General features: G+C 34.6%; 1 protein-coding gene across 1 annotated transcript in view; it reads left to right on the top strand.

Annotated features, from left to right (window-relative positions):
- det1 (DET1 partner of COP1 E3 ubiquitin ligase) overlaps positions 1-6,622 on the top strand; it is a 41,819-nt gene extending 35,197 nt beyond the window's left edge. The window contains exons 9-12 of the transcript XR_009269406.1: positions 1,163-1,317; positions 2,685-3,091; positions 4,868-5,007; positions 5,545-6,622. The gene's annotated coding sequence lies outside the window, so the exon portion shown is untranslated. The remainder of the gene's footprint in view (positions 1-1,162; positions 1,318-2,684; positions 3,092-4,867; positions 5,008-5,544) is intronic.
- Positions 6,623-19,378: the final 12,756 nt, after the last annotated feature.

Below are 19,378 nucleotides of genomic sequence, written 5' to 3'. Positions count from 1 at the left end.
TGCTGGCAGGGCTTCTGAGCTGCAACCTTTTGAGATCTTCGAAAAGCAAAATTTTTATTTTCCAGATTTTTGGAACCCAGTTAAAGGAAGTTTCTTATATTTATGTTTTTAAATATATAAATTTCCACCCAAAGCACGAGAAGCTATTTAGTTTGTGGCTTATTCTGATTGTCAGTTGTCATTGTTGTCATGATTCATCTATGCAGATTACAGACAGACAGTTATAACATCCCCAGAGTTTGTGATACCTTATTTGCTCTTGTCACTGATTGACATGTAGGAGGACATGCTACATGCAGAATATGTCGGAGGGATTTGGTCTGAAAAGGAGATTTTGAGCTGTTATGATACTGAAATGTCCTATTTTAACCTCTGCTCAAGAGATTTTCTTTGGCTGATCATCTGCACTCAGCAGAGTGCCATGTCTTAAGTATGCATATATCTATAGCATTACATAACTTGCTCACCAAAGGATCCTCAGCAGTGAATGGGTGCCATCAGAGTGAGAGTCACAATCCACAAGTACGACTCCAGTCCATCAATTAACATTTTGTGTAGTGAAAAGCTTTGTGTTTGTAAGAAACAAATTGATCATTAACACATTTTAACTTCAAACCATTCCTTCTGGTACCTCCATCCATGATATTGCTTTCTCCAGTGAAAAAGTTGTCTTGTCTGAATCGAGAGAAATGTGCAGAGATCAGATACTGTTTACAAGTGTTGCACCTTAATGTTTCACACAGCTTTTCACTTCACAAGACAGTAATTGATCAACTGGAGTTGTGGATTGTGGATCATTGCGATGTTTTCATCAGCTGTTTGGACTCTGATTCTGACGGCACCCATTCACTGCAGAGAATCCATTGATGAGCAAGTGATGCAATACTAAATTTCTCTAAATATGTTCTGATGAAGAAACAAACTCATCTACATCTTGGATATTGTGAGGGTGAATACATTTTCAGCATATGCCATTTCCTGAAGGTGTTTATTGTAATTTTGGTAGAGTTTTTAATGCTTTTGGTTTGTAAATACTGTAACTTTATATGCATACATCTACAATAAGTAGATACAATAAGTTACATTTTAAGATTACTTTAACATTATAGTACATGACCTCAAAGCTAAAAGACACTTCCTTTTCATTTTTATTTCACTTCAGGTCCAAATTTTTTGAGCAAAAATCACCCCCAATAATATGGACTACAATGAACTTGATGTGAACAAGACCTGATGTGAACAAGCCATATGTCTGGATAATTTGCATACAATGTTCAGCTGTTTGAAGACATTTTGTGTCCAGCTTGATTCCAATTTGTAAGTACGAGACATTTCAATAATGAGGTTTTTCATGCAAGATCTATCATCCTCAACGTTACAAGTGATGTATTAATCTGCTTCAAAGGCAAGAATGGTTTTATTCATGAGGGAGACTGGGAAATTTTAACATTTTATTTCAAAATCTCAAAAAATTCATTTTTTTCAGTATGTATGTGTCAAACTTTGATATAATATTTCCAATATTATCTGCTACAAATTACAGTATCAAATTATTAACCATACTCTACGACTTTCCACTTTCCGCCACTTGCTTTGTGTAAAAACAGTTTATTTTGGGCCTGATTCAAAACTGATCACATTGATTTTACATGTTTCCAAAGGTTTCTGTATTTCTCCTTCCATAATAGTGAACCATTATGGACCAAATCTGAAGCTTTGGACTTCCTCCAAACTGCAGCAACAAAGTGCTTCACTTCCCATCAGTTCTGTTTCACTTTTTCAGATTGAATACTGAACTATACTCACACTACCCCAGCCTGGTCACTGTGACACAGCTCGCTTATTTTTTTCCTGTACAATATGGTGTGTTTCCCCCTCCCTTGTTCTGGAGCATCCAGACCTGTAGGTTGAGGGGTTGCAATGTGTTTTTTTCTTTTATTTTGGTGCTGTTCTGCTGAGCAGACAGACCCTAAAGAGAAATCCCATTTCAAATTAAATTTAAATGACCCCCCAAGCTCATAAACAGTGGGTCGCCTGACAGCCTAATTTATAATTCAGCACTGAGCTAGGGGCTCCTGGTTTGATGTTAAGGAAAGGCGGCCTGAGAACGAGTCTTTGCATCTGAGTCTGAAGAACATGAAGACAGTGTGTGTGTGTGTGTGTGTGTGTATATATATATATATATATATATATATATATATATATATATATATATATATATATATATATATATATATATATATATATATATATATATATATATATATATATATATATATATTACACACACACACACACACACACACACACACACACACACACACACACAGTAGTAAAAACAGTAATATTGTAAAATATCACTTTTAATTAATTAATTTATTAATGTTAATATATTTTATAATATGTCATTTGTCCTGGTGATTGTGGAAACGGCAATGTGTATATATTTTTTCAGGATTCTTAGATGATTAAAACGTTCAAAAGAACAGCATGTATTTGAAATATAAAAAGTATGAATTTTTTTTTATTTTTATTTTTTATCTATCTTGCCCCAACTTTTTAAATGGTAGTGTATCACATTTTCCACACAAATATTAAGCAAAAGCTGTTATATAAAGCTGTTTTATATTTCCATTTTTTCATTGTGCATAATTTATGTTTTATTCCCATTCTCTGTTTTACAGAACTGAATTGTTTAAGGCTTTAGGAGTTGGCTTTGTCTAAAATGAGATCTTCAATCCTCCCAGGATCCTTTTAACTGCTGGATTAATGTGTGGTATTAATATCATGATCGAAGAGGGATGCATGTTGATAGTTTCAGCAGTAAAATCAGCACAAATACAGATGATTGAAGGCTGTGGAAAGACTGTGTGTGTGAGAGCCTCTGTGTGCATGTGTTTTAGGCAAGAAAGAAAACCGCAATTACATTACATTTGTTTATCCGCCAAAATTATGGAAAACAAAGCTCTGGATAACTTCCCAATTTCATTCAGAACCCCTGCGAGGAACCCCCTGCCATGCAGCCAAAACACGCTCTCCACCGACAACCAAATTAGCTCCAAGGGCAGAGGCAGTGCAACTGTTTATGGAGGTAAAGTCATTTGAATTGAGTTTCGCTTTGTCCTTAAGACAAGACTGGGTCATCTTGATGAAAATGAAACCTTTTAAAATGAAGGCTGGTGTTGCAGCTGTTAGAAAATGTGCTTTGACACTGTTTGTGCTCCAGAAATAAATGAATTTGTATGATGTTGTTTATTGAACAGTAATGTGCGTTTACGTTTTTAAGTAATGCTTTTGATTTTCATTTGGTGGGTGACAAAGCAGGCATAAAATTTACATTGACGCTATTTTTAATAACTATAGAGATGTTAATGTTTGTAATATCCTAATCTATTAGTGCCTTATAGTCACATTTAACAGATAACAGGAAATAAAGTTTTATTACATTGGTACATTTTGCACCAATACAAGCAATTCAAGCTGTATAGTATAAATATATTACCCTAAGTATACTCTATGTATGCGAATAAAGTTGGACATTAAGAACTGGGTGATTAATATAGTTACAATTTGCGATGAAATAATAATAAAAAAAATAAAATAAAAAATGCATGAGTGTACTGTATGTACAGTATATGGATAAAGTTGGGTACAATATCCAACTTTATATACAGAGCTGTGCGACAGCACTGTTTACATTTTGCAATGATATAAACAGACGAGATTTGCTATAATATCTTGCTTTATGTTAGAATACTGTATGTATATGCAGGTCAAGTAGTGTATACTATATAGCCAACTTTTAATATATTGCTAGGTTATAATATAGTTTAAATTTTTTTAATGATATATCAATCAAGCAGTTGAGATTTGTTATGTTGTAAATAGCACTTAACAAGAACATATTGTACATATCTGGGTAACTTTGGATATACTTATAGTAGTTGTGCAATTCATTATTAATTATTAACCTGTTAACAATTCAAGTTAATTTGTTATTCAATGATATTGAGAATTATGAAACCTGTGAGGTATTGTCCAATATATATCAATTTGGTGTAAATTTCTTAACCTATTTCAACATCTGACCTTTGCGGAACTCATTCTTGCGTACTAAATGTATTAAAGAGATAGTTCACCCAAAAGTGAAAATTCTGCCATTAATTATTCACCCTAATGTCGTACCAAACCCAAAAGACTTTTGTTCATCTTCGGAAACCAAACTTAAATATTTTTGATGAAATCAGAGAGCTTTCTGGCCCTTTTAGACAGCAAAGCAACTGACACATTCAAGGCCCTGAAAGGTAGTAAGGACATCATTAAAATAGTCCATGTGACGTTAGTGGTTCAACTGATTTTATGAAGCTATGAGAATACTTTTTGTGCGCAAAGAAAACAAAAATAATGACTTTATTCAACAAGATCTTCTCTTCCCCGTCAGTCTTTGACACGTTCACGAGAGTACCACGAAGCATGCGTCTTTGCGCACAAAAGGTATTCTTGTAGCTTTATAAAATTAAGATTAAGATAACCACTGTCACTGTGTCACATGGATTATTTTAATGATGTCCTTACTACCTTTCTGGGCCTTGAACGTGGTAGTTACATTGCTGTCTATGGAGGGTCAGAAAGCTCACGGATTTCATCAAAAATAACTTGATTTGTGTTCCGAAGATGAACGAAGGTCTTAGGGGTTTGGAACGACATGAGGGTGAGTAATTAATGACAGAATTTTCATTTTTGGGTGAACTATCCCTTTAAAAAACACAGAAGAAATACAAAATGAGAGGATGAGAAAGAGAAAACCAAGATTATGCCTCTATTTCCTTTCATATCTCTTCTGTAACTGCCGTCTTCCACCCAGCAGAAACCCACGGCTCCACTAAAACAAGCTTACTGGCCACGCATGCTGAAAGAAAGCACCAGTAAAGATATCTGCTCTGCAGTGAGATGAAGGGCCGCCCGCTGTGCTGAAGATACGGCCATGAGGGGCAGCGCTCTGTGCTGGTAAGCGAAGCAAACTTCCACGTCATCTTCCATTCTCTTCTTCCTCTGTGATTACAGAAAGTGCCAGGAGGCAGAATGTGAAACTCTATGACCTGTTTGATACATCTATATGTCAGTACAGTAATGCAGTGTTTATACAGAATTGGTTATCTAACACTTTTGAGTGAATACAGTAATGTGATTTACTGACGTTCATATGATCAGTGAAACACATTAACATGTGACTAATCTTGCTTGCTGTTTATATTTGAGGAACTTAAATATGAGATTTAAATAGAAGAAAGTCATACAGGTTTGAAACACCATGAGGGTTTGTAACTGCGTGTTTATAGTAAGCAAATCCATCATTAAGGCATTTTAGCTTTAAACAGTCGCTTCTAGACAAAATATGAGTCCATAATCCATGATATTGCTTCCTCCGGTGAAAAGGCCCATCCCCTGGTGTCCTCTCACATCAAATTTCACCCACATATTTGTTTAGAACTGTTTTAGCTTTTAAACAGTGCTTGATCTGTGCATATTTCTCTCCTGATTCAGACGGAACAACATTTTCACTGGAGAAAGCAATATTATGGATTGTGGACTCTGAAAGCAACAGCTTGAAGTTAAAAACACCTTGATGTTGAATTTTTTTCTTACAAACACATCTTTTTGCTGCACAAGATGTTAAGTGATGGACTGGACTGATGCTTTTATCAGCTGTTTGGACTCTCATTCTGACGGCACCCATTCACTGCAGATGATCTATTGCTGAGCAAGTGATGTAATGCTAAATTTCTCAAAATCTGTACAGATGAAGAAACAATCATATCTACATCTTGGATGGCTTTAGGGTGACTAGCAAATTTTCATTTTTGGGTGATTCACAGGATTTTAGTCACATGGACTGCTTTTATGCTACATTTTATTGAATTTTTGTCCTTTTTGGAGCTTGGCAGCCAACAGATATGTAGTGTATGGCTGTTTTAAGTGAATACTCTCATTCTTGAGAGAGTTTGAGAGAGCAACAGGAAAGCTGGAGAATGATAAAGAAAGCCAAATTCCCTCTATTAGAAGACAATGCTCAGAGCATGTGCTTCAGGGTGGAGGGGTAGATGAGAGAGGAAGAAAAAAGCGCCGGTAACGACAGATAAAGACGCCATCACAGAGTGATGTGAGTCTTAGGGCAATGAAGACCAGATAAAAAGAACAACAGAATTAGAGCCCCCCCCCTCCCCATTTGTCAGAATCGGCAGTGCTGCCTTGCTTTGAAAACACACACATTATGAGGCATCACACATGATTAGCAAGCTCTTCCTTTGACTTTGACAACTGAATGCTTGACTGCTTGTCAGGACGGGGAATTCTGAGGAGATTCTTCCTGTCTTTTCTCTCCCTTTCTTTCCTTTCCGTCTCAGACTTTGATGAGTTATCACACGTGTCAGAGACGGCACTCGGTGGATTGCCGTGTTTGTCTTTGACTCATTGCTTGAATAAATAAACACTTGAGCTGTAGCGTGTGACTGTTTTGGAGTTACACAAACTTGAGGATATTGACAAGTCATCTTTCTTGAACTCAGATGACTGCGTGCCGACTGGTGTTTGAGCACCAGGCACTTGTTGGGAGATAAATTGTTTGTTTTGGTTTTATTTAGTAAACCGTGTGTATACTACATATATATATATATACTGTATGTTTTCTGTTTTGCTTATATATATGAAATAAATATAAACTCTAATATTAAAAACTCTATGGTGAGACACAAGGTGTGTTTGTTTTCCTCTGTGACCCATTATCTTTTAGTCAGAAGTGGTGTGTGATGTGGCATCAGGTCAGGCGAGCTGGGAGCGAAACGTGTGTGTGTTTGTGGGTGTCCATAGACTGCAGACAAACTTTACTCTACTAATTGACTCGGTGTCAGTGTGTGGTCAGGGCAGGGTCACCCGCCACTTCACTCTCATTCACAATTCACAAAGACTCATGGGACTCGCACCAGCCGTGGCATTTTCAGTTAATACACCTTCAGGTTTAAAACACAAGCACACACACACAGACACAAAGTTACCTGGCAATGTCTGCTAAATGTTAGATTTTCTCTTAGAACTGTCAAAATAGGATTTTACAGTAGATTTGTCTCACACTGACTCAGAACCTTATGTATGTGTATATGTATATGTGTGCTTATAACAGATACTTATATTGTTTTATCTGGGCTGCAAAAACTATAAGGTTCTGAGTCGGTGTGAGACAAATCTACTGTAAAATCCTATTTTGACAGTTCTAAGAGAAAATCTAACATCTAGCAGATCTTGGCAGCTAACTTTGTGTCTGTGTGTGTGTCTCTGTGTGTGTGTGCGCGTTTTTGTGAAAAGTCAGGACATAGATTTGTATAATGACAAAGGTATGACATACAGTAGGTATTACAAGGTGAAGGTGACATCTCAGGACATTGACCCATGTCCCCACTTTTCAAAACGCTTATAAATCACTCAGAATTAGTTTTTTTGGGGGAAAGTTGACATGCACAGTCTCCTGTAAGGGGTAGGTTTAGGTTTAGGGTAGGTGTAGGGCAATAGCACATACAGTAAGTACACTATAAAAACCATTACGCCTATGGAATGTCCCCACTTTTCACAAAAACGAACGTGTGTGTTTGAGTGTGTGTGAAACACACACACACACACACACACACACACACAGAGAGACACACACACACAGAGACACACACACACTAACATATACAATATACAATAACATTCAATAGATGAAAAGGAAAACATACTTTTATTCAGTAAGGATGCATTAAATTGATCAAATCTGACAATGAAGATATTTATAATGTTAAAGATGATTTATATTTCAAATAAATAACTTTAAACTTTTATATTCATCAAATAATTATATAAAAATCACTGTTTCCTATTATTAACATGGAAAATAATAAGAAATATTTCTTGAGCACTAAATCATCATCTTAATATGACTACTGACACTGAAGACTGGAGTTATGGCTGCTGAATATTCAGCTTTTCAGTCTCATGAATAAATAACATTTTGAAATATATTTACATAAAAACAGTAATTTTAAATTATAATAACATTTTACCATTTTACGGTTTTTACTGTATTTTTGTAAAGAAATTTTGTCTTTTAAAAACTTTTAATTTAAACTTTGTTGAATTTAAAAATTAAAGAGGTTTTATATTCAATCTTAACCAGTATTTATTAACAAAGTCAGTTTTTTTGTAAACAGTTAAAAATGCAAACAAGCATCTGGTATTTTAATGCATTGACATAAATGGTTAATTTCATGCTGATTTTAAAGGTAATGTAGGCTTTAAACAGGCTTGTTTTTTTAAATTACGGTTGAACCCCTGATGTCACATGGACTACTTTACCGAAGTCCTTGCTACATTTCTGTGCATTGATCATGGTAATATCCTTGCTGTCTATGGAGGGTCAGAGAGCTCAGATTCCATCAAAAACATCTTAATTTGTGTTCCGAAGATGAACGAAGGACTTATGGGTTTGGAACGACATGAGGGTGAGTAATTCATTTTTGGGTGAGCTATCCCTTTAACTTAGTGATTGCTATTGGGATGTGAACCAGCATAACAAAAAATGTTTTTGAACCAAATCACCTTACCCTGCCTTTAAGGATGTTGCCATGCGTAGCTGGGTTTTATTTTTCAAATCGCCACATGGAACTATTAAAGATCATAAAACTGGTCAATTTTTCGAGCATATTAATATTTCCAAGCCTGAGTTGCATCATTCAATGGCATACGTATTGCATCACACATAACTATCCCTCCATGGGGGAAACAGTCTTCTTAAGCAGAACAATGTTAACAGCACATGAACAAATCTTCATAGCCTACTGGCTTAGAGAGGCTCCCTGAAGATACCAGACAGCCCTGAAGATCTGAATAAATGATTAATTGAAGAAGTTTGAACTGAAGTTGCACATTCAGATTAAGGAGTTACACACAATCTGAAGAATTAAATAAATAACAAAGTTGAAACTTGCAATTTCTAAGTTCAATCTGAACTTTTAGATGAATGAGCAATGCCCTTTGAATCACTTTTTGATTTGCAGTCAACTTGAATATTGATGTCTGCAGCATTTGACCTCATCAGTCTTCAGAGAGAGACTCCGACTTCAGACATTTGATGCATAAGTAACAGGACGGGCCACGGGTGGAATTCAAACCGTTGCCTTCACTGTAATGACTCCTCGGATTGAGCCCCAAGTCTTTTAAGGTGAAACATACTTCTTTGCTTGTAGCTAAATAGCATTATGTCCAAGCTAACGGCCCTGGGCTAAACAAACAAAAGTCCAGCTGGATCAGGAGCAGCACACGGGCTTATATGTGCTCGCTGAGGGCTGCGGTGGATTTCAGGCTAGTGACGATGATTTGTTGCCTCGGGGTTCCATGAAATAAAAGGCACCAGATTAGTTCAAAAGCTAGCAAATCTCAGGTGGCTAAATTGTACAGTAAATGGTGATTCAAAACATCTCAAGTTTTGTGTGTGCTGTGTATGCAGACGTTCAATGTAGAGAAAGCAGAGCAGCTATTAAATGAATTCGCTCATATTACTTGCTGTATCCAACAGTTGCTCTTCTGTTGTACCGTGTACTGTAGCTGTGACAACGTTCTAGATGGAAGACCAGACCCAGATGTAAACTGAATAAGTTCATACAAGAGTTTTTGGACAAGAATTATTGTAACCCTGAATACACTATACATTTTGTTGCAACGACGGCCAAAACAAGATGAGGTGGAAAAAACACATATATAAATTACGAAGTACATTTGGAATAGTATTAAGACACTAGTTCACGTTGTTTGAGACACTGATAACTCTTTTCCTTGCTTTTTCCATCATTGCCATTCAAAATGTTTTTGAAAGAATTCTCTTATGCTCAACAAGGCTGCATTTGATCAAAAAGTAATAGTGTGAAATACTATTACAATTTGAAACTTTTTTTTTTTTTAATTCTATTTTTCTATTGGATTTTAAAATGTAATATATCCCTGTGGTGCAAAGCTGAATTTTTTTTTTTTTTTTTTGCATCATTACGCCAGTCTTCAGTGTCACATGATCCTTCAGAAATCAATCTAATATGCTGATTTTGTGCTAAAGAAACATTTCATTTTATCAATAATGTTGAAAACAGTTGTGTTGCTTAATATTTTTGTGAAAACTATTGGCAAAACCTTTATTTTTGTCAGGATTCTTTGATGAATAGAAGGTTCAAATTAACTATTAAAAAAAAAAATATATATATATATATATACACACACACACAGTGGGTACAGAAAGTATTCAGACCCCCTTAAATTTTTCACTCTGTTATATTGCAGCAATTTGCTAAAATCATTTAAGTTCATTTTTTTCCCCTCATTAATGTACACACAGCACCCCATATTGACAGAAAAACACAGAATTGTTGACATTTTTGCAGATTTGTTAAAAAAGAAAAACTGAAATATCACATGGTCCTAAGTATTCAGACGCTTTGCTCAGTATTTAGTAGAAGCCCCCTTTTGATCTAATACAGCCATGAGTCTTTTTGGGAAAGATGCAACAAGTTTTTCACACCTGGATTTGGGGATCCTCTGCCATTCCTCCTTGCAGATCCTCTCCAGTTCTGTCAGGTTGGATGGTAAACGTTGGTGGACAGCCATTTTTAGGTCTCTCCAGAGATGCTCAATTGGGTTTAAGTCAGGGCTCTGGCTGGGCCATTCAAGAACAGTCACGGAGTTGTTATGAAGCCACTCCTTCGTTATTTTAGCTGTGTGCTTAGGGTCATTGTCTTGTTGGAAGGTAAACCTTCGGCCCAGTCTGAGGTCCTGAGCACTCTGGAGAAGGTTTTCGTCCAGGATATCCCTGTACTTGGCCGCATTCTTCTTTCCCTCGATTGCAACCAGTCGTCGTGTCCCTGCAGCTGAAAAACACCCCCACAGCATGATGCTGCCACCACCATGCTTCACTGTTGGGACTGTATTGGACAGGTGATGAGCAGTGCCTGGTTTTCTCCACACATACCGCTTAGAATTAAGGCCAAAAAGTTCTATCTTGGTCTCATCAGACCAGAGAATCTTATTTCTCACCATCTTGGAGTCCTCCATGCAGGCTTTCATGTGTCTTGCACTGAGGAGAGGCTTCCATCGGGCCACTCTGCCATAAAGCCCCGACTGGTGGAGGGCTGCAGTGATGGTTGACTTTCTACAACTTTCTCCCATCTCCCGACTGCATCTCTGGAGCTCAGCCACAGTGATCTTTGGGTTCTTCTTTACCTCTCTCACCAAGGCTCTTCTCCCCGATAGCTCAGTTTGGCGGACGGCCAGCTCTAGGAAGGGTTCTGGTCGTCCCAAACGTCTTCCATTTAAGGATTATGGAGGCCACTGTGCTCTTAGGAACCTTAAGTGCAGCAGAAATTTTTTGTAACCTTGGCCAGATCTGTGCCTTGCCACAATTCTGTCTCTGAGCTCTTCAGGCAGTTCCTTTGACCTCATGATTCTCATTTGCTCTGACATGCACTGTGAGCTGTAAGGTCTTATATAGACAGGTGTGTGGCTTTCCTAATCAAGTCCAATCAGTATAATCAAACACAGCTGGACTCAAATGAAGGTGTAGAACCATCTCAAGGATGATCAGAAGAAATGGACAGCACCTGAGTTAAATATATGAGTGTCACAGCAAAGGGTCTGAATACTTAGGACCATGTGATATTTCAGTTTTTCTTTTTGAATAAATCTGGGGTGCTGTGTGTACATTGAGGAAAAAAAAAAAAAAGAACTTAAATGATTTTAGCAAATGACTGCAATATAACAAAGAGTGAAAAATTTAAGGGGGTCTGAATACTTTCTGTATATATATAAAAATCTGTTTTAATATTATAAATGTCTTTACTGTGAATTTAATGCATCTCTGCCAAATAAAATTCTTTCAAATAATAAAAGAAAAATTGTACTGACCCCAAACTTTTCAATATTTCTTTGAAATGTTTCTTCAGAACACATAAAATAGAAATCATAATTGTGTTAGTTATGCTTATATATGTATAATTATTATTAAAATGGCCAGTGAGAAAATGCATTATTGAAATTCTATTATGGCACCAAATTTCCTTATGACAACATTCATATTTTCTTTGAAACTATTTGACAAAGTTGATCTCTAATCAGCTTAAAGGTGGGGTAAGTGATTTTTGGTAGCCAATGTTGATATTTGAAATCACCAAAACAAACACGCCCCAACCCCAAAAGGGTCTCGCCCTTATTTTGACAGCTCTGCCCCACACATACGTACACATCCCAGGCAACGATTAGTTCTGTGAAATAAAACAAAACTCATTATAATCAGTGATGCTGTCTACACTGGATGCCATGCCGCGACACGACAAATCTCCGACAGTAAACTGCTGCCACGTTCTATTTATGATGTATTGACACAAATTTCAAATGATTTACAACGTTCGCTTTATCGTGTCCAGTGTAGACAGACATTAGCTGTTGCGGTGCGGCGTCCGATGTACACACGGTGTAAGCTTTCTTTTGTCCCACTTTTGTTTTTACCTGCCATCTCTATATTTCTGTCGTCGCTCGGCTAATGTCCGTTATGTGCACTGAGCGCTCTCTCCTCTTATCATGAGTAGACACACCCCTTACTGCTGATTGGCTACAAGTTTGTTTTGGTACTGGGCCCGACTCAGTTTTCTAAAGCATTTTTAAAAAAAAATACATACCCCTCCTTAAACAAAGATACACCCAAAAATGGTTATTATTTTATAATACTATTTGGCTTAAAAAGCATTTTTTAATTCAACAGTGTAGTTTTTTTAAATAGTTTTTCTGAATTCCTAAAACATGCTGTGTTGTCATATGCCTACTCCATAAAGGACTAAGAGCTTTATGTTGTTTGGTCACAGTGAGAAGAACAAAAAATGTATCCGGCAATCGATAAACATTTTTCTATATATGGCTAGCGCCCACTTACTTGAAGTTTGGTTATGAGTATTGGAGAAAACATGATGTCATCAAAATAATATTCATGAGGCAGACTGATCAGCTTTATAATGGGTTTCTTTCTCTCTACTGATTTTCTTGAAAATTGTCATATTTCGTAGCGTTTTAATGTATTAACATGTCAAAAACTAGTGGCAAAAATGGCTTTGTTGTTACCGAGTGCATACGGTCTCTCATCTGGAGGTGTTGTCATTATAATACCATCACATCATTAAGACCAAACCAGCCGAGCGCAGATAAATAAGACGTGATGTATCCTTCTCCCACCCCTCACTTAAATTAAGAAGAGCCCTCTCGTTCCTCAGCGTGTGGACCCTCCTTGGGTCATTACACTTCATAGTAAATAATATTTTTGCGCTTAAGCATACGTTCCCCTACCGGCGTGAATGATGTGCACTCGCTCCTCCATTTCATGGCACACTGCCTTCTGGGCTGAGAACCTTTTCTTGGCTGGAGTCCCTCCTTGATTCCGTCATTATTATTACTATTAGAGACATGCATCAAATAATACTGTGTTGCGATGTGTAGAATGAAAATGCCTTCCTGCTTGAGTTTGTCGCCAAATTCCCATCATGCTTTTCACAGATCTGGCAGCTATCAATTATTACATCAACATAACGCTGACGTGATAATGTCGCAACGTAAAGATGTCATGAATAATTACAGCCGTGTAGAGTGCCTAGCAATTAATACTTATTTTAAGTATTTTTAATTTATTCATTTACATTCATCAGACTCTTTTGTTGGAATTTCCATGACAGCACCAGAAAAAATAAAAAATAATTGTTGAAATCCTAAACTGTAATATGAGTGATAATAAGAGTGATTACGCAAGTGGCAATCGACAAGTAGCGCTAACTAGTACTCTGTAACTAATTCTGTTTGCACATGGTCCACAAATGTAGCAGGTAGAAGTAAAAATTACATGTTTCAAGTCATAATAGCCGCAATTTACAGGTGGTGGATGATTGCATAAATGTTGGTATTCACTTGGGATAAAATCCGACTCCAGACAGTGTTGTATATTAGCAGTGGCTATATTCCTGGATTCTAAACCCCGGTGTGGATTGTATCCTCTTGAATATACAGTAGGAATATAAACCCCGCTTTTGACCACATAGATTAATGGTCCGAAAGGTAGCAATGGATGCCTGGTATATAGTTTTGAAATATTCATGAGTATTGTATTTGCTCAGTTCTACAGGGAACAGTTGCTATCATCGGTAGTAAATGTTTGGTGAGAAGGCGCCAGTAACCGTTTGAGATCTTTTTCAAACATTGTGAACGTCGATGAGATTTTGTTACACGCGTATTTCTTTGTACTTTTCTCTGTATTTGTCAGTATCATGTATGCCAGAGCTCTGTTTCCCAGCATGCAATGCTGTATGAATAAGTTATGCAGTATTTTCTGTTTTGTAATGTTCAGGTGTTTATTTAATTTATAATTTAGTCTGATTGTCAGAATTGTTGAGTTTTATGCTTTGTATTTTGTATCTCGCCAGAATCGCAAGCATCTCCCTTAAATGTTTATCAAAATAATGATCATAAATTATTTATGAAACTTATTTACCCCATCTAACACAGTGCTGTTGTTTTGTAACGCTATACTAAAATCAGTAATATAAATATTATAATATAATGTCATTTAAATGTTTTTTTTAAATGTTAACATTTTAAAAGAATATATATATATATGTATGTATGTATGTGTATATATGAATAAATAAATAAATAAATAAAATATAGCGTGCTGTCAAACGATTCATCACGATTAATCGCATCCAAAATAAAAGTTTTGTTTACGTAATAAATGTATGTGTAATCTATATTTATTGTGTATATATAATACACACATGTACATATATATTTAAGAGAGATATGTTATGTTTATACTTCATATATTTATACATAATATAAATTATATGAATGTGTGTGTATATATATATATATATATATATATATATATATATATATATATGTATGTATGTGTATATATATGTATATATGTATGTGTATATATATGTGTATATATATATATATATGTATATATATATATATATATATATATATATATATATATATGTATAATATATATATATATATGAGACGTAAATATTTTCAAAATATATACTGTATATGTGTGTATTTATATATACATAATAAATATAGAGTACACATACATTTATTACGTAAACAAAAACTTTTATTTCGGATGCAATTAATCAACAGCATGTTGGTTTATTATAATCCATACACTGTTATTTAAAATATTATGTAAAGTAGAATTATAATAAATTAATGACTTGAAATCATTATATGTGGCAGTACCAATGTAATTATCTAAAATATAATTCTAATAATAAAATATTATTTTGTATTAATAATATCATATCATCATGTTAATTTTATAGTGATTTATAGAATTTTTAAAATATCATATTGATCATTTGTTGTGGTACCACAGGAAAATGACTTCTGAAGAAAAATACAAATGTTTTTTCTTTCTTTCTTGGAATTATAATTTAAAGATGATTTAGATATTATAGCTGATTGAGAAAAGCTGTTTTTATCACCTTGATTATTTATTCGGACAGTGTTTTTACACCCATCAAGAATTTATAATCTATGTTGACTGTTCACATATGAAATAATTCATGCATTTATGGAAAAACCCTCATTTGACTGACTTGGCTTCACATAATTGGCAAAATGCAGTGTGCTTTTTGTCATATAGTGCTTCATATAATGAGGTGAAAAGCTGTACCATCTTTGTATGAATGTCTTAATATTTAATAGCGCCACACTGTTCCTCAAGCTATGGGGGCAAAGGATGGATCCTTGATTTCAGTGGCGTCTTTGAAGGCTGATGAACCCTTAAAGGAAGTGTGGCCGTGCGGGAGGGCAGGGGCTTTCAGTTGGGGGCATTATAAAATCTGCCTTTCAAACCGGTCATTTTAATTTTGAATCACAGAATCGCTTTCTGAAGACCTGCTGACACCTCATTAGGAAGACGGTGGCAAAGCAGAATTAATAATACACGCAGAAAAAAAGGGACAATCTTGCTGCTTCTTGGCTCAGTGGTCTGTTCTCCCTCTGATTAAATAAACTGTTTACACAATTTATCAAGAGGCTTTTCGTTGCTTGAAATGAAATGTCAACTAATAATAATAATAATAAAAATTTTTTTTCTTTTTTTTAAATTTTAACTTGATGTATACTAAAATGAATAAAAGCTAAATAGACATTTTTAATGAGATCTTCTTTAAGGAAAGCTTTCCTTTTGTTATATTATTATTGTTTTCTCTTTAGGATTTCTGTGATTATTATAGTTAACCAAAATAAATGTTTACAGAAAAACAAAAACAAAACATTTTCTTATTTTTTTATTTAGTTTAACTTGTACTAAAATAACTAAAACTAAATGAAATTAATAAACTCTCTCTCTCTCTCTCTCTATATAAAATATTATTATTATTATTGGTTTAGATTATTATAGTTAACCAAAATAAATGTTTACAGAAAAGCAAAAACAAAACATTTTCTTATTTTTTTATTTAGTTTAACTTGTACTAAAATAACTAAAACTAAATGAAATTAATAAACTCTCTCTCTCTCTCTATATAAAATATTATTATTATTGGGTTTTTTTTCAAGATTCTTTGAGATTTTGTATTGTCATCTTTCAGAATCTTTACTTTTATAATATTAATATTTGTTTTTTCTCTTAAGGTTTTCTGTGGTTATCATAGTTAACTAAAACTATATGTTCATTACTTGAAATAAAAGTTAACTTAATGGAAAAAAAATACAAATCATTTTATTTTTTATTTTTTATTTAGTTTAACTTGATGTACTAAAATAACTTAAACTAAATGAAATTAATAAATTCCATGTAGACGTATATTTTTTTTTAAATGAATAAAAATCACAAAAAAAGTGCACAAGAAAATTACTAAATATTTAACCAGCATTAAACTGAAAAAGCAAAGTATAGAAATAAAAACGATTTAATAGAATAAATATTACATTTGATAAAGTATGTAGTATTAAGTATATATAGTAGCCTATTAATAGCATGATATATACATTATAATTATATGTAATTTTATTAATTATATATTGTTATTTTAGTATCATTGAGATACTATTATAGTACACATTTTGAGTTCATTTTTATATTTTCACCCAAATATATATACAAATATATATCCCCAAAATATTTTATTTTTATTTTTATTTTAATTTTTTTACATTAATTTGTTGTGTTGCCAATGACCTCTGATTTGAAATTTTGAGACTTAATTATGAAATCTCTCTCAATATATACTGTATATTTGATTTTATGGTCTCCCATTATAAGACTCTTTTGCAAAAATGAACTTGAAACTGCGTCATGAAAATGACGTATGAGTAATAAATCTCCCAATATAATTATAGTAAAATGATATCAGCTTAAGTTGAAGTCTCACTCAGACGTGACAATATCGATGCACTGTAATAAAAGACAGACCGCTCTCCCATCGGCGTCTATCCGTCCTTCTGGTGGCTCCATGACTCTTGGTCATGACCTGTTGTACCTTCGCAGATGGTGAATCACAGTTGATGCCCCAGATGGCGATACGTTATCTGCTGTGAGTAAACCGAGCTCGGGCAGTGATTCATTTTCCCTCATGCCCCGTTTTATTTCGCCCCCGCCATAAATGTCTTTTATAACAATTTGAAAACCCCTATAGTTTCATTATTATAATAAGTATCATGAACTAACAATAAACACTACCTTTACAGCATTTATTAACTGTTTTATTATACAGTTTAACAAGTCAATTATATGTATATCATTATTTCTAATTGTTTATATATAAATGCCTAATAAATACTAAATATAAAAGTATACAAATATGTAGCTTTACAAATGAAAACTAAACTAGATTAATGCTTTAAAACAATTGTTCATAGTTAATTAATGATGCCTAATGTTAATGAAGTTATCGAATTATACCAAAAATACACCCAAAAAGGTGCAGACTATATGTACGGTTAGCTGAAGCTACAGTCATTACGGTTGTTGTGACTGACAAACTGCAGGCCTGTTTGTCTTCAGCTTCTGACACACTGCGCAAACAAGCATGATAGAACGGAAAAGATACGGCAGCTCTGACACCAGCATGTGATATGCATCCCGGGAACCTCGAAAACCATCTAAAATATGGTCCAGTTGATCTACAGCACAGACAGATGTGATCTCATTACCGGCCTGAAGCAGTCAGTAATAACCCGCATTCAGAGGGGAAGAGATGTGCTGTTTATTTTTTCTTCCCTTTTCACCTGGATGGAGAGATCGGGCTTGCTAAGGAGGTGATACTGCGGCTGTAGTACATGACTGGAAAACAGCACACACTTGTTTGTGTTTGTGTGTGTGTGTGCACGGGTGAAACTGAAAGTAGATTACATAGCTGATGAAATACAAGTGTGTGTGTGGTGATTATATTTAAGAGTTGCCCATAAGATAAGAAGTGCTCTCTGCTTTCCTCTTCACTCTATTAATACGGAACAGAATGATTTCCATTGCAGCTGCACGCATGTACGCAGAAAAAAAAAAATAATTTGTCAAAGCAGAATTAACAAATAAACAAGCTAAATATTTGTGAGAATTATTTAACAGGCAATGCGCTGAGGGAACTAGGCTCAGCTCGTGCTTGTTTGACATCGGTTGACGGTTTTGTTCATAATTTGCATGAAATATTCTCATTCCAATCTGCTAATTATAATTTGTAGCAAGAAATTAATTTCCGATCACTCACCATAGTACATTGTTGTTTCGGGAAAATAAATAAAAACTGTTGTACATAGATTAAAATTTGAAATGAGGCAATTTAATCTTGTTTTATTTATTTATTTATTTAAATAAAAATAACATCACATGATATTTCAATCAAAAACTACATAACTTTTCACCAATGAACATTAACTGTCACTATTCAGAGTTATTGAACTAACGGTGGAAGCTGTGTTACCTGGCAACACACACCTGAGGTGTCTTTATGACATTGTATACGGCAAAGATCAAGTACACATGAAACTACATTAATGTAACTACGCTGATTCTGAGCAATGACTGCACTAATGCCAGTGACTCGTGATATCTTCTTATACAACAGTTCTTTTTGGTCCTCAAATCTGATTGGCTGATAGGAGTGTGATATTCTACACTGTAAAAAGTGATAAGCTGACTTAACTTAAAAAAATTGAGGAAACCCGTTGCCTTAAAATGATTAAGTAAATGATAATAAAAAAAAAAATAAGTTAAGTGAATTGTCAAATTTTTAGATTAGAATATACTTGTTTAGAGTACTTC

This window comes from Onychostoma macrolepis, chromosome 25 (assembly GCF_012432095.1).
Source record: "Onychostoma macrolepis isolate SWU-2019 chromosome 25, ASM1243209v1, whole genome shotgun sequence".
Classification (NCBI taxonomy): Eukaryota; Metazoa; Chordata; class Actinopteri; order Cypriniformes; family Cyprinidae; genus Onychostoma; species Onychostoma macrolepis.
The sequence above is the reverse complement of the archived record's forward strand: the minus strand, read 5'-3'. Positions and strand labels throughout refer to the sequence as shown.